The sequence below is a fragment of the Coregonus lavaretus genome (assembly GCF_964263955.1).
Source record: "Coregonus lavaretus genome assembly, chromosome: 15".
Taxonomy (NCBI): domain Eukaryota; kingdom Metazoa; phylum Chordata; class Actinopteri; order Salmoniformes; family Salmonidae; genus Coregonus; species Coregonus lavaretus.
In genome coordinates this window covers 33,231,307-33,242,803 of record NC_140002.1, presented here as the reverse complement: position 1 = coordinate 33,242,803, position 11,497 = coordinate 33,231,307, and the positions used below count along the sequence as shown (strand labels likewise).

At 40.7% G+C, this 11,497-nt stretch overlaps 1 long non-coding RNA gene across 2 annotated transcripts; it reads left to right on the top strand.

Annotated features, from left to right (window-relative positions):
• Positions 1-9,543: 9,543 nt before the first annotated feature.
• Positions 9,544-10,594, top strand: LOC311142204. Of its 2 annotated transcripts, none has more exons than XR_014614276.1 (2): positions 9,544-10,212; positions 10,344-10,594. It is a non-coding gene; the product is annotated as an uncharacterized lncRNA (long non-coding RNA). The 2 variants fall into 2 exon arrangements; XR_014614277.1 differs by having other exon boundaries at positions 10,326-10,594.
• The last annotated feature ends 903 nt before the right edge of the window (positions 10,595-11,497 follow it).

The window sequence follows — 11,497 nt, the reverse complement described above, 5'->3', positions numbered from 1 at the left end:
ACATAAGTATTCAGACCCTTTACTCAGTACTTTGTTGAAGCACCTTTGGCAGCGATTACAGCCTCGATTCTTCTTGGGTATGACGCTACAAGCTTGGCACACCTGTATTTGTGGAGTTTCTCACATTCTTCTCTGCAGATCCTCTCAAGCTCTGTCAGGTTGGATGGGGAGCGTCACTGCACAACTATTTTCAGGTCTCTCCAGAGATGTTCGATCGGGTTCAAGTCCGGCCTCTGGCAGGGCCACTCAAGGACATTCAAAGACTTGTCCCAAAGCCACTCCTGTGTTGTCTTGGCTGTGTGCTTAGGGTCGTTGTCCTGTTGGAAGGTGAACCTTCACCCCAGTCTGAGCTCCTGAGTGCTCTGGAGCAGGTTTTCATCAAGGATCTCGCTGTACTTTGCTCCGTTCATCTTTTATCAATCCTGACTAGTCTCCCAGTCCCTGTCGCTGAAAAACATCTGCACAGCATGTTGCTGCCACCACCATGCTTCATCGTAGGGATGGTGCCAGGATTCCTCCAGACGTGACGCTTGGCATTCAGGCAAAATAGTTAAATCTTGGTTTCATCAGACCAGAGAATCTTGTTTCTCATGTTCTGAGATTCCTTTAAGTGCCTTTTGGTAAACTCCAAGCGGGCTGTCATGTGCCTTTTTACTGAGGAGTGGCTTCCGTCTGGCCACTCTACCGTAAAGGCCTGATTGTTTGAGTGCTGCAGAGATGGTTGTCCTTCTGGAAGGTTCTCCCATCTCCACAGAGAAATCTGGAGCTCTGTCAGAGTGACCATCGGGTTCTTGGTCACCTCCCTGACTAAGGCCCTTCTCCCCAGATTGCTCAGTTTGGCCGGGTGGCCAGCTCTAGGAAGAGTCTTGGTGGTTCCAAACTTCTTCCATTTAAGAATGATGGAGGCCACTGTGTTCTTGGGGCCCTTCAATGCTGCAGATTTTTTTTTTTGGCACCCTCCCTCAGATCTGTGCCTCGACACAATCCTGTCTCGGAGCTCTACGGACAATTCCTTCGACCTCATGGCTTGGTCTTGCTCTGACATGCACTGTCAACTGTGGGACCTTTTTATATAGACAGGTGTGTACCTTTCCAAATAATTTCCAGTCAATTGAATTTACCACAGGTGGACTCCAATCAAGTTGTAGAAACATCAAGGATGATTAATGAAAACAGGATGCACCTGAGCTCAATTTCGAGTCTCATAGCAAAGGGTCTGAATACTTATGTAAATAAGGTATTTCCGTTTTTTTATTTTATATACATTTGCAAAGATTTCTAGAAACCTGTTTTTGCTTTATCATTATACGGTATTGTGTGTAGATTGAGGGGGGGGGGGGGGTTATTTAATCCATTTTAGAATAAGGCTGTAAAGTAACAAAATGTGGAAAAAGTCAAGGAGTCTGAATACTTTCCGAATGCACTAGTATTTAGTATTTATTGAAAATCAGCATTACTTGTTACAACTCTTTTGAAATAGTTATTTCACAGGCAGCATACAATAATGTTTGGCAAAGTTGTATTTAGTATCCCAAGGAAGCCAACTCTATGGCATAATAAATGTTGAGGCTCTATATGAATCAAGGCTACTGAAATACTCACCTAACAAAGGGAATGCACTGTAAAAGTATTGACCAAAGTTTGGTTTGATTTTGCGATGTAATGACTGATAAAGGGCGGCAGGTAGCTTAGTGGGTAAGAGCGTTGTGCCAGTAACCGAAAGGTCGCTGGTTCTAATCCCCGAGCCGACTAGGTGAAAAATCTGTCGGTGCCCTTGAGCAAGGCACTTAACCCTAATTGCTCCTGTAAGTCGCTCTGGATAAGAGCGTCTGCTAAATGACTAAAATGTAAATGTAAGTAAAGGTGCAATATGCCGAAATCACTCCACCATTTCCTGGTTGCTAAAATTCAAATAGTTCGCCTAATTTCAGTTTGTGACAAAACAAACCGTCAGAGTCATTGCACCATCTAACCCGCTGGGAAATATATTTTCCATAACCAAAAATATTGTGTTTTGAAGCTGGTGTACCAAAACCGAAACTAAAACACTCAAAAACAAAACTTAAGAATGGGAAGCATAGAAGTAGCACACAGAACTTGCGTTCAATGAGTGACAGATCCGTAACTCACATTTCTATGTGGATTTGGTCGGGTTGACCAAAAAGTTACATTGCAGCTTTAATGAGAGAGAATCACTGAAAATCTAATCGTTTTTTTATACATTTTATAATGTCCTTTCATTTTACGGCAACAATACTGAATGTGCTCTACATGTTTTTTTGTTATTTACATGAACATTTTAATGAATTGATATATGATTTTTGTCACTTTCTTTAAATGCCATTTTGAAAAAGGGACCAAATAAATGCACAATTATCTGTTTATGTAGAAAGAATAGCACAGTCTGGCCATATTGCAATGCATGGATATTTTTCATACATGTCAGAGTACAAAAGTGGCTGTACCGGAAATGAGGCATGTGTGAATTTAAAAGCAATGGTCAAATGTGTTCTATATATTTTTTAGCAGGTTGTTTTTCTAGAATATTGTGGCTAGTAATACAAAAAAGTGTTTTCTCTCGTCTGTGATTTCAAGTTTGTGATAATGCATAGTTTGTGATCAACTGCAACAACAACAAAATATCCTACGAAATTATTGCACTTTTGTTTGAATTGCCATACTACATGTTTAAGGCAATATAGTGTATCTGTATGGACTGTGTGTTATTGTAGTGTGGAGCAAATTGCATTGTTTACATTCTCCAAGCCAAAATCAAGTGCAACCTGTGAGATACAGCAGAAAAAAAACACCAGCCAGAGGGTGCAACCATTTCCATTATTTCAGGGAGCTTTGAATCTAAGGAGTTCATTCTAGTGTATAAAGGGAATTTGTAAGCGGTTAAATTGATATAATGTAACGGGAATTTGTAGGATGTTAAATGTAAAGGGAATTTAATATACTGCAATGTCACTGTGCAGGAAGAACAATCAAAAGATGAGCGATGAACACTGAATGCTGATGGGAACAATTTCACAATCTTTGTACAATATAATTTTCAGAATATTCTTAAATGTATACCCAAAATGTCTGTGTGTGATGGTAATTGTTGTTTTGCGCTAGAGAATCATGTGTTGGACTTTAATCCCATGGCTTAATAATGATGGGCATTTTGTCCTCTTTTCCGTTTACCCTTTTGTAAATGATCAGAATAAATGTTTGATTCCTACAATTAAAATGGTTTTAAGTTTTGTAGTTGGGATAGCAGTTATAAATGGAATCAGACGTTTCCTGCAGAGTATGCAATATTGTCCAGGGATAATCAATATGCTATGGAGCTTTTGCCATGTTGATAATGTGTAGCTAGTATAAGTATCCCATATCCCCTCAGCTTACACCATTGACAAATAGGCCTGTTGAAAACTAAGTGTGGTGAAAATGATTACAGTTGGCCTTGTACTACTAGACAGGAGTAGAAGTAAATAGTAGGACCCATAGTCCATGAGCCAGGGGTGACGGTCTCAGTGATTTTCTTTTAAGGTCTATGTCCCTAGAGTTGTAAAATGTGTGATAGCAGTGCAGCAATGTAGCTTTCTGTTATCACTCTCTTTCATCTCTCCATCCCATTAAAGGGATTCTCTGGTACTTTTGTATACTTCTTAGCCAGTAGTTCTGAAAGTAAATCTCACAAGCCAAAAGTGGTTCCCGAAAATTGCGTACTACGTCTAGGGGTGTAACGGTTCACCCGACCCACGGTTCCGTACGTATTGCGTATTGTCACGTTTCGGTACAGTGGAAAATGAAATGCCAACAGTTACTGTAGTCCATTTTAGTGTATTTAAGAAAATACAAAGTGTTGGTATCCTGATTCCATATATGACTGTGCTCTTATAATGCCTGATTAGAGCACAATCAGGAATACTAACACTTTGTATTTTCTTAAATGAAAACACTAACTCATTAACAACACTAAAATAAAGTGCAATATGTGTGTGAAATCAATATGTAAACATGGCTCAGACATTGTATAGGCCTATGCTATAATGTTTTCCTGCAGAGAAATACACTGGGTGTACAAAACATTTGTATTTATTAAGGATCCCCATGGCAGCAGCTACTCTTCCTGGGGTCCAGCAACATTAAGGCAGTTATATACAATTTAAAATATTACATGACATTACATTTCATAACACTTTTCACAACATAAAGTGTGTCCCCTCAGGCCACTACTCACTACCACATATCTACAATACTAAATCCATGTGTGCATAGTGTGTGCCTGTGTGTGTGTGTGTGTGTCTCTTCACAGTCCCCGCTGTTTCATAAGGTGTATTATTATTTAAATCTGATTCTACTGCTTGCATCAGTCACCTGATGTGGAATAGAGTTCCATGTAGCCATGGCTCTACGTAGTACTGTGCGCCTCCCATAGTCTGTTCTTGACTTGGGGATTGTGAAGAGACCTCTGGTGGCATGTCTTGTGTGGTATGCATGGGTGTCCGAGCTGTGTGCTAGTAGTTTAAACAGACACCTCGGTACATTCAGCATGTCAACACTTCTTACAAAAACAAGTAGTGATGAAGTCAATCTCTCCTCCACTTTGAGCCATGAGAGATTTACGTGCATATTATTAATGTTAACTCTCTGTGTACATTTAAAGGCCAGCTGTGCTGCCCTGTTCTGAGCCAATTGTAATTTTCCGAGGTCCCTCTTTGTGGCACCTGACCACACGACTGAACAGTAGTCCAGGTGCGACAAAACTAGGGCCTGTAGGACCTGCCTTGTTGATAGTGTTGTTAAAAAGGCAAAGCAGGTCTTTATTATGGACAGACTTCTCTCCATCTTAGCTACTGTTGTATCAACATGTTTTGATCATGACAGTTTACAATCCAGGGTTACTCCAAGCAGTTTACTTGCTCAATTTCCACATTATTTATTACAAGATTTAGTTGAGGTTTAGGGTTTGTTCCAAATACAATGCTTTTAGATTTTGAAATATTTAAATAACTTATTCCTTGCCACCCGTTCTGAAACTAACTGCAGCTCTTTAAGTGTTGCAGTGATTTCACTCACTGTAGTAGCTGACGTGTATAGTTTTGCGTCATCCGCATACATAGACACACTGGCTTTACTCAAAGCCAGTGGCATGTCATTTGTAAAGATTGAAAAAAAGTAAGGGGCCTAGGTAGCTGCCCTGGGAATTCCTGAGTCTACCTGGATTATGTTGGAGAGGCTTCCATTAAATAACACCCTCTGTGTTCTGTTAGACAGGTAACTCTTTATTCACAATATAGCAGGGGGTGTAAAGACATAACACATACGTTTTTCCAGAAGCAGACTATGATCGATAATGTCAAAAGCCACACTGAAGTCTAACAAAACAGATCCCACAATCTTTTTATCATCAATTTCTCTCAGCCAATCATCAGTCATTTGTGTAACTGCCGTGCTTGTTGAATGTCCTTCTCTATAAGCGTGCTGAAAGTCTGTTGTACATTTGTTTACAGTAAAATATCTGGTCAAACACAATTTTTTCCAAACCTTTACTAAGGGTTGGTAACAGGCTGATTGGGCAGCTATTTGAGCTAGTTAAGGGGGCTTTACTATTCTTAGATAGTGGAATTACTTTTGCTTCCCTCCAAGCCAGAGGGCACACACTTTCTAGTAGGCTTAGATTGAAGATATGGCAAATAGGAGTGCCAATATCGTCCGCTATTATCCTCAGTAATTTTCCATCCAAGTTGTCAGACCACGGTGGCTTGTCATTGTTGATAGACAATTTTTTCACTTCTTCCACACTGACTTTACAGACATCAAATTACAATGCTTGTCTTTTCATAATTTGATCAGTTATACTTGGATGTGTAGTGTCAGCATTCTATTAATCTTGCCAATGAAAAAATCATTAAAGTAATTGGCAATATCAGTGAGTTTTGTGATGAATGAGCCATCTGATTCAATGAATGATGGAGCTGTTTGCCTTTTTGGCCAAAATTTAATTTAAGGTGCTCCAAAGCTTTTTACTATCATTCTTTATATAATATCTTTGTTTCATAGTATAGTTTCTTATTTTTATTCAGTTTAGTCACATGATTTCTCAATTTGCAGTACGTTTGCCAATCGGTTGTGCAGCCAGACTTATTTGCCATTCCTTTTGCCTCATCCCTCTCAACAATGCAATTTTTCAATTCCTCATCAATCCACAGGGATTTAAGTTTTTATAGTAATTTTCTTAATGGGTGCATGCTTATTAGTAACCGGAACAAGCAATTTCATAAATGTGTCAAGTGCAGCGTCTGGTTGCTCCTCATTACACACCACAGACCAACAAATACAAAACGTATTGTATGACCTCTTATACGCTATATTAGGCCCAGCCTTTGGAACTTTGGTTTTCCTAGAAATGGCTACTCTATTGTGATCACTACATCCGATGGATTTGGATACTGCTTTAGAGCAAATTTCTGCAGCATTAGTAAAGATGTGATCAATACATGTTGATGATTTTATTCCTGTGCTGTTTGTAACTACCCTGGTAGGTTGACTGATAACCTGAACCAGGTTGCAGGCACTTTTATAATGAGCAGCTTGATGAAAGCCAGTCCATATTTAAATCACCCAGAAAATATACCTCTGTTGATATCACATACATTACCAAGCATTTCACACGTTATCCAGATACTGACTGTTAGCACTTTGTGGTCATTATGCTCTTTCCATGACATAGACTGACGAGGTGAATCCAGGTGAAAGCTATGATCCCTTATTGATGTCACTTGTTAAATCCACTTCAATCAGTGTAGATGAAGGGGAGAAGACAGGTTAAAGAAGGATTTTTGAGAATTGAGACGTATGTGTGCCATCAGCCGGTGAATGTTTTCTTCACTCAGTTTATGTGCACTTGTGACTCAAAGGAGGCGTGTCTGTAGCACATTATGTCTCATTTCCCACTCTGGGGTAATGTCAAAGACAGTACAGTATGAAGAAAGGAAGAAACTGCTTCTCTGATTGAAATCCCAGATCACACTTGTAGGTGATGTCATGGCAATGCTGGCTAGCTATGCTCATGCTCAGAAACACTTCATCGGGTCTATCGGTCATCGCACCGAACTGCGCATGCGCAGGACGTCAAATCAAAGCACTCCTTCGATATGAAGTAGTTTTTGACTAATATGAAAACGTGTCAGTTTGTCACTTTCACAAGGTTGGAGTAATAACATGTTCAACTACTTAAGACAATGGCTCGAATCTATACTGAACAAAAATATAAATGCAACAATTTCAAAGATTTTACTGAGTTACAGTTCATATAAGGAAATCAATCAATTGAAATAAATTAATCAGGCCCAGTCATGGATTTCACAATACAGATATGCATATGTTGGTCTGTAAGTCGCTTTGGATAAAAGCGTCTGCTAAATGGCATATTATTATTATTATTATTATAGATACCTTTAAAAAAAGGTAGGGGCGTGGATCAGAAAACCATTCAGTATCTGGTGTGACCACTATTTGCCTCATGCAGCATGACACATCTTCGCATAGAGTTGATCAGGCTGTTGATTGTGGAATGTTGTCTCACTCCTCTTCAATGGCTGTGCGAAGTTGCTGGATATTGGCGGGAACTGGAACACGCTGTTTATGTTTTTTTGCACAAGCAAACCGCTCTCCCACACGACGTCATACACGCTGTCTGCCATCTGCCTGGTACAGTTGAAGCCGGGATTCATCCATGAAGAGCACACTTCTCCAGCATGCCAGTGGCCATCGAAGGTAAGCATTTGCCCACTGAAGTCGGTTACGATGCCAAACTGCTGTCAGGTCAAGACCCTAGTGAGGACGATGAGCACGCAGATGAGCTTCCCAGAGAAGGTTTCTGACAGTTTGTGCAGACACTCTTCGGGTGTGCAGACTAGGGCTGTTGCGGTGACCATATTACCGCCACACCAGCTGTCACAAGTCATGAAGGCAGTCAAATTCCACTTGATGTTTAGTCACGGTAATTAGGCTTCTCAAAGCTCTGATGCTGCTGATGGTCATTAGTAGCCTACCGAACTTTCTAACTGCCTGGTACTCAGCACTCTATTTTCCCTCTAATCACATCAATGCAAATGTAATCGAAAATCTAATCAATCACTTCATGAGAACCCATGAGCGCAACATTTCTGCAGGCTATGCAATTGCGAGAGAAAACAGAGTGATGACCTCTATTAAAAAGAGGAGGTTCCCATCAGCTTTCTATAGGCTAGGCCTACTATATTTATTTCTCAAATTTCCTAATACTAAGCACATTGCATATCTTTACAACAGGAGTATAGCCTACCTGGCTGGCATGTAAAGGAACCACGGGAAAAGTGTCCTCCATTCGCTTTTTAAGTGCATAGATAACGTATTTTTCTCCGCTGCCCCTGTTGAGACAGGTGCATGATAATGGTCCATTCTAAATCAAAACAAATTTCACACATATATTATTTAGTATATGTAAAGACGAGATTAGATCAAGAATAGTCTGATGGGTGACACTATTAGCCTATCACTTATGAATTATATTTTATCACTTGTGAATGATGCCCAGCGTAAGGTAAGAAACAATGCCTTTTTTTTTTTTGCACGACTTTTTCTAATCATAGTCGCACACCTCATGTAGCCTAGCCCATAGGCCTATATGTTTTGATAAGGTTTGTATCACAACTAAAGTGACCAAATAACTTCTTAAAATTAAGCACATTAATCCACTTTACAAGGGGTGTAGAGCCTAAATGGCATTCATAAGCAGCGCGTGTTTCAAGTTTGGGGAAGATAATCTTCACCATAAAAATGCACCTTTTATAATAAAAGCATTACATGCATAATCGCATTTTCCATTTGCGGTCACTTTTGATAATGGTGTTTTCCCACTAATGGAACATTTGCGCTTATAGCCTACTGCCGTGTGCGCATTGTTGCGCTTATAATGTGAAGAAATAGCCTAAAAGGTTATCATATTTTAAGCTAAACGTTCTGGGCCCGTATCCTTAAAGATTCTGAGAATCCTCTCAGAGAGCTCCTAACTTAACCTAAAAATTCCTTGCCAGGAGTTTTAGCTTAGAAGTGATTCCAGAACATTTTCAGTGAACTCTGAGCCAGGAATGGATGAAAAATCCTATCTTAGTGAGGAGGTGTGGTTGACCCCGTTGCTAGGTATGAGTCATCATTTCAAAAGCCGTGATTGGTTGATCCTACAAGTTTGATGAAAATGAACTTTTGGTGATAATGAGCAAAGGATGTACCCTCAAATCAATAAACATAATTATACACTCTAATCTTATGCAGACTATAATTGTAAATAATATTTCACATTCAAGAAAATATCTGGAAAATGAATAGTAAGCTGTAGGGGTTATAGCCTAACATTAGAATCTAAAATATGTGAAAACTTAAGCTCATTACACCCTGTTCAAATAATGATTTGTGTCTCATTTGCTCATATTAATATCCTAGCTGGCATATTTTGTACTTTCACTTCCATATGGACCCCATTGAAAACAAGATGGCCTATCTCAAGGGGCTGTCCTTAATGAAGTAGAAATTGCAACGTTACAACTCAGTGTGAACTTAACGAGGGTAACACAGCTCAGCTTTTAACAATGTCTGTGATTGCTGGCTGGTCTATTTATGAAGGCTTGTTAACAAATATCCTACAAACACAGAAAATGGAGAAAAAAAGGAATCGCAAGCCGAACTGGACTGAGGAGCAAGGTTTGTTGCTGGCCCAGTTGGTGAACGAACATAAAGGTATGTTACGAGGAAAATTTGGCCCAACTGTCACTAGCCAAGGCAAGAGGCGCGCCTGGGACACAATATCCCAAACAATCAATGCCTCTTTTCCACTGGTGGTGCGGACAGGCGACGATTGTGAGAAAAGGTGGTATGTGCTGCAGTCCAAGGCAAAAGATGAGATTGCAGCACACAAGCGGGAATCCTCACTCACAGGTGAGCAAAATACTATGGCCTACCACATAATCTGGCAATTTGCTCCTGCTGGCAAAGTTAATTTACATGCCTAAGTACTGTGTTCATTGACTGTTTCTTTCTAGGGGGTGGACCACCTGCAAAGCGGCTGTCCCAGGTGGCCGACACTGTCTTTCAAGTCCTGGGACACTCTGAGGTCAGTGTCACCGGGCTGCCAACAGGCATTGACACGTCAATGATGCAGGCCCTTGAAATGCAGCAAAGGTAGGACACAGGGTTATTCATATCAACAGTGTTTATTCATTGCAGAAGCCATTTCATGTGTTATCCATGCTCATTGTATTAAATTAATTTAATCAAAACAATAATTAAACTAGGCCTATGTATTTCTGTAGCATGGAGCCATCACAAGAACCGGGCCCATCAAGTTTGCCGCCTGAACCATCTGCAGCTGCTACTCAGGATAGCCCGGCGGATCAAACACCATTCCCATCCGCAGCACCTGCTCCGTCAGCATCCCTGCAGGAGAGAAGATTGCAACTCACAATTGATGTGTTTGAACAACAAAAAAAAGTCCTTTCCCTTCAGGAGGAGTACTACCGCCTTAAAATTGAACACCTAAAAAATAAACCATTTAGAGATTGTGTTCTGTGTCTTGCATTTAACAGTTGCAGGTGATGTGCAGTAAAACTGTGGTAGTTCTTAATACCATCACAAGTTCTCAAATGACATGGGGCTACAGCTTGCCTGAAATGTAAATTTGTGAAGTTTGCCCTGTAAGGCAGTCCACTCTGGGCTAGGTTCCCCTGTGGAATGTGAATATCTTCTTCACCACCATCCTCATCGTTGTCTCCATCCTCATCCTCATCGCCATCCTCCAGAGGTTCTGCAATCTGTCTAACCTTGCAAATATTGTGTAATATTGCACAGGCTATGATGAGTTTGCTGACTTTTTCAGGCCTCAGCCGCACCTCTCCGTGGAGAACATGAAAGCGCCTCTTAAGCTGGCCTATGCCACGCTCCACCACCGCTCTTGTTGTCTTGTGGGCCCTACAATAGAATACAGACCTTTAATTATTTGATGGAAATATTGCACTACTTGGATGCTCTAACATATTGCTTGCATTTCATTTCCATGATTTTTGTATTGTTTGGCTTACCTGTTATAGTTTAGTTGGGGCCCTTGGCGTGGCTGGAGGTAAGGTGTAAGGAGCCATGGTTTGCATGGGTAGCCACTGTCCCCTAACAAGTGGCAATTAGCTGGCACATAGCGTCTCTCAAAAAGCTGTCTGATGCCACTCTCGGAGAGCATTCTCGCATCATGTGTGGAGCCTGGCCATTTAGCCACAATGTCCAAAATCTTCCAGGCCGCATTGAACACTATTTGCACATTGATGCTGTGGAAATTCTTCCTGTTAACAAAGACAGCCTCGTCCTCTGATGGCGCAATTATTCTCACATGTGTTCCATCAATTACACCCACAACGCCAGGGAATCCTGCAATGTCCATAAATGCCCTTTTATGTGTGTGTAAAGTGCGGGCATCCAG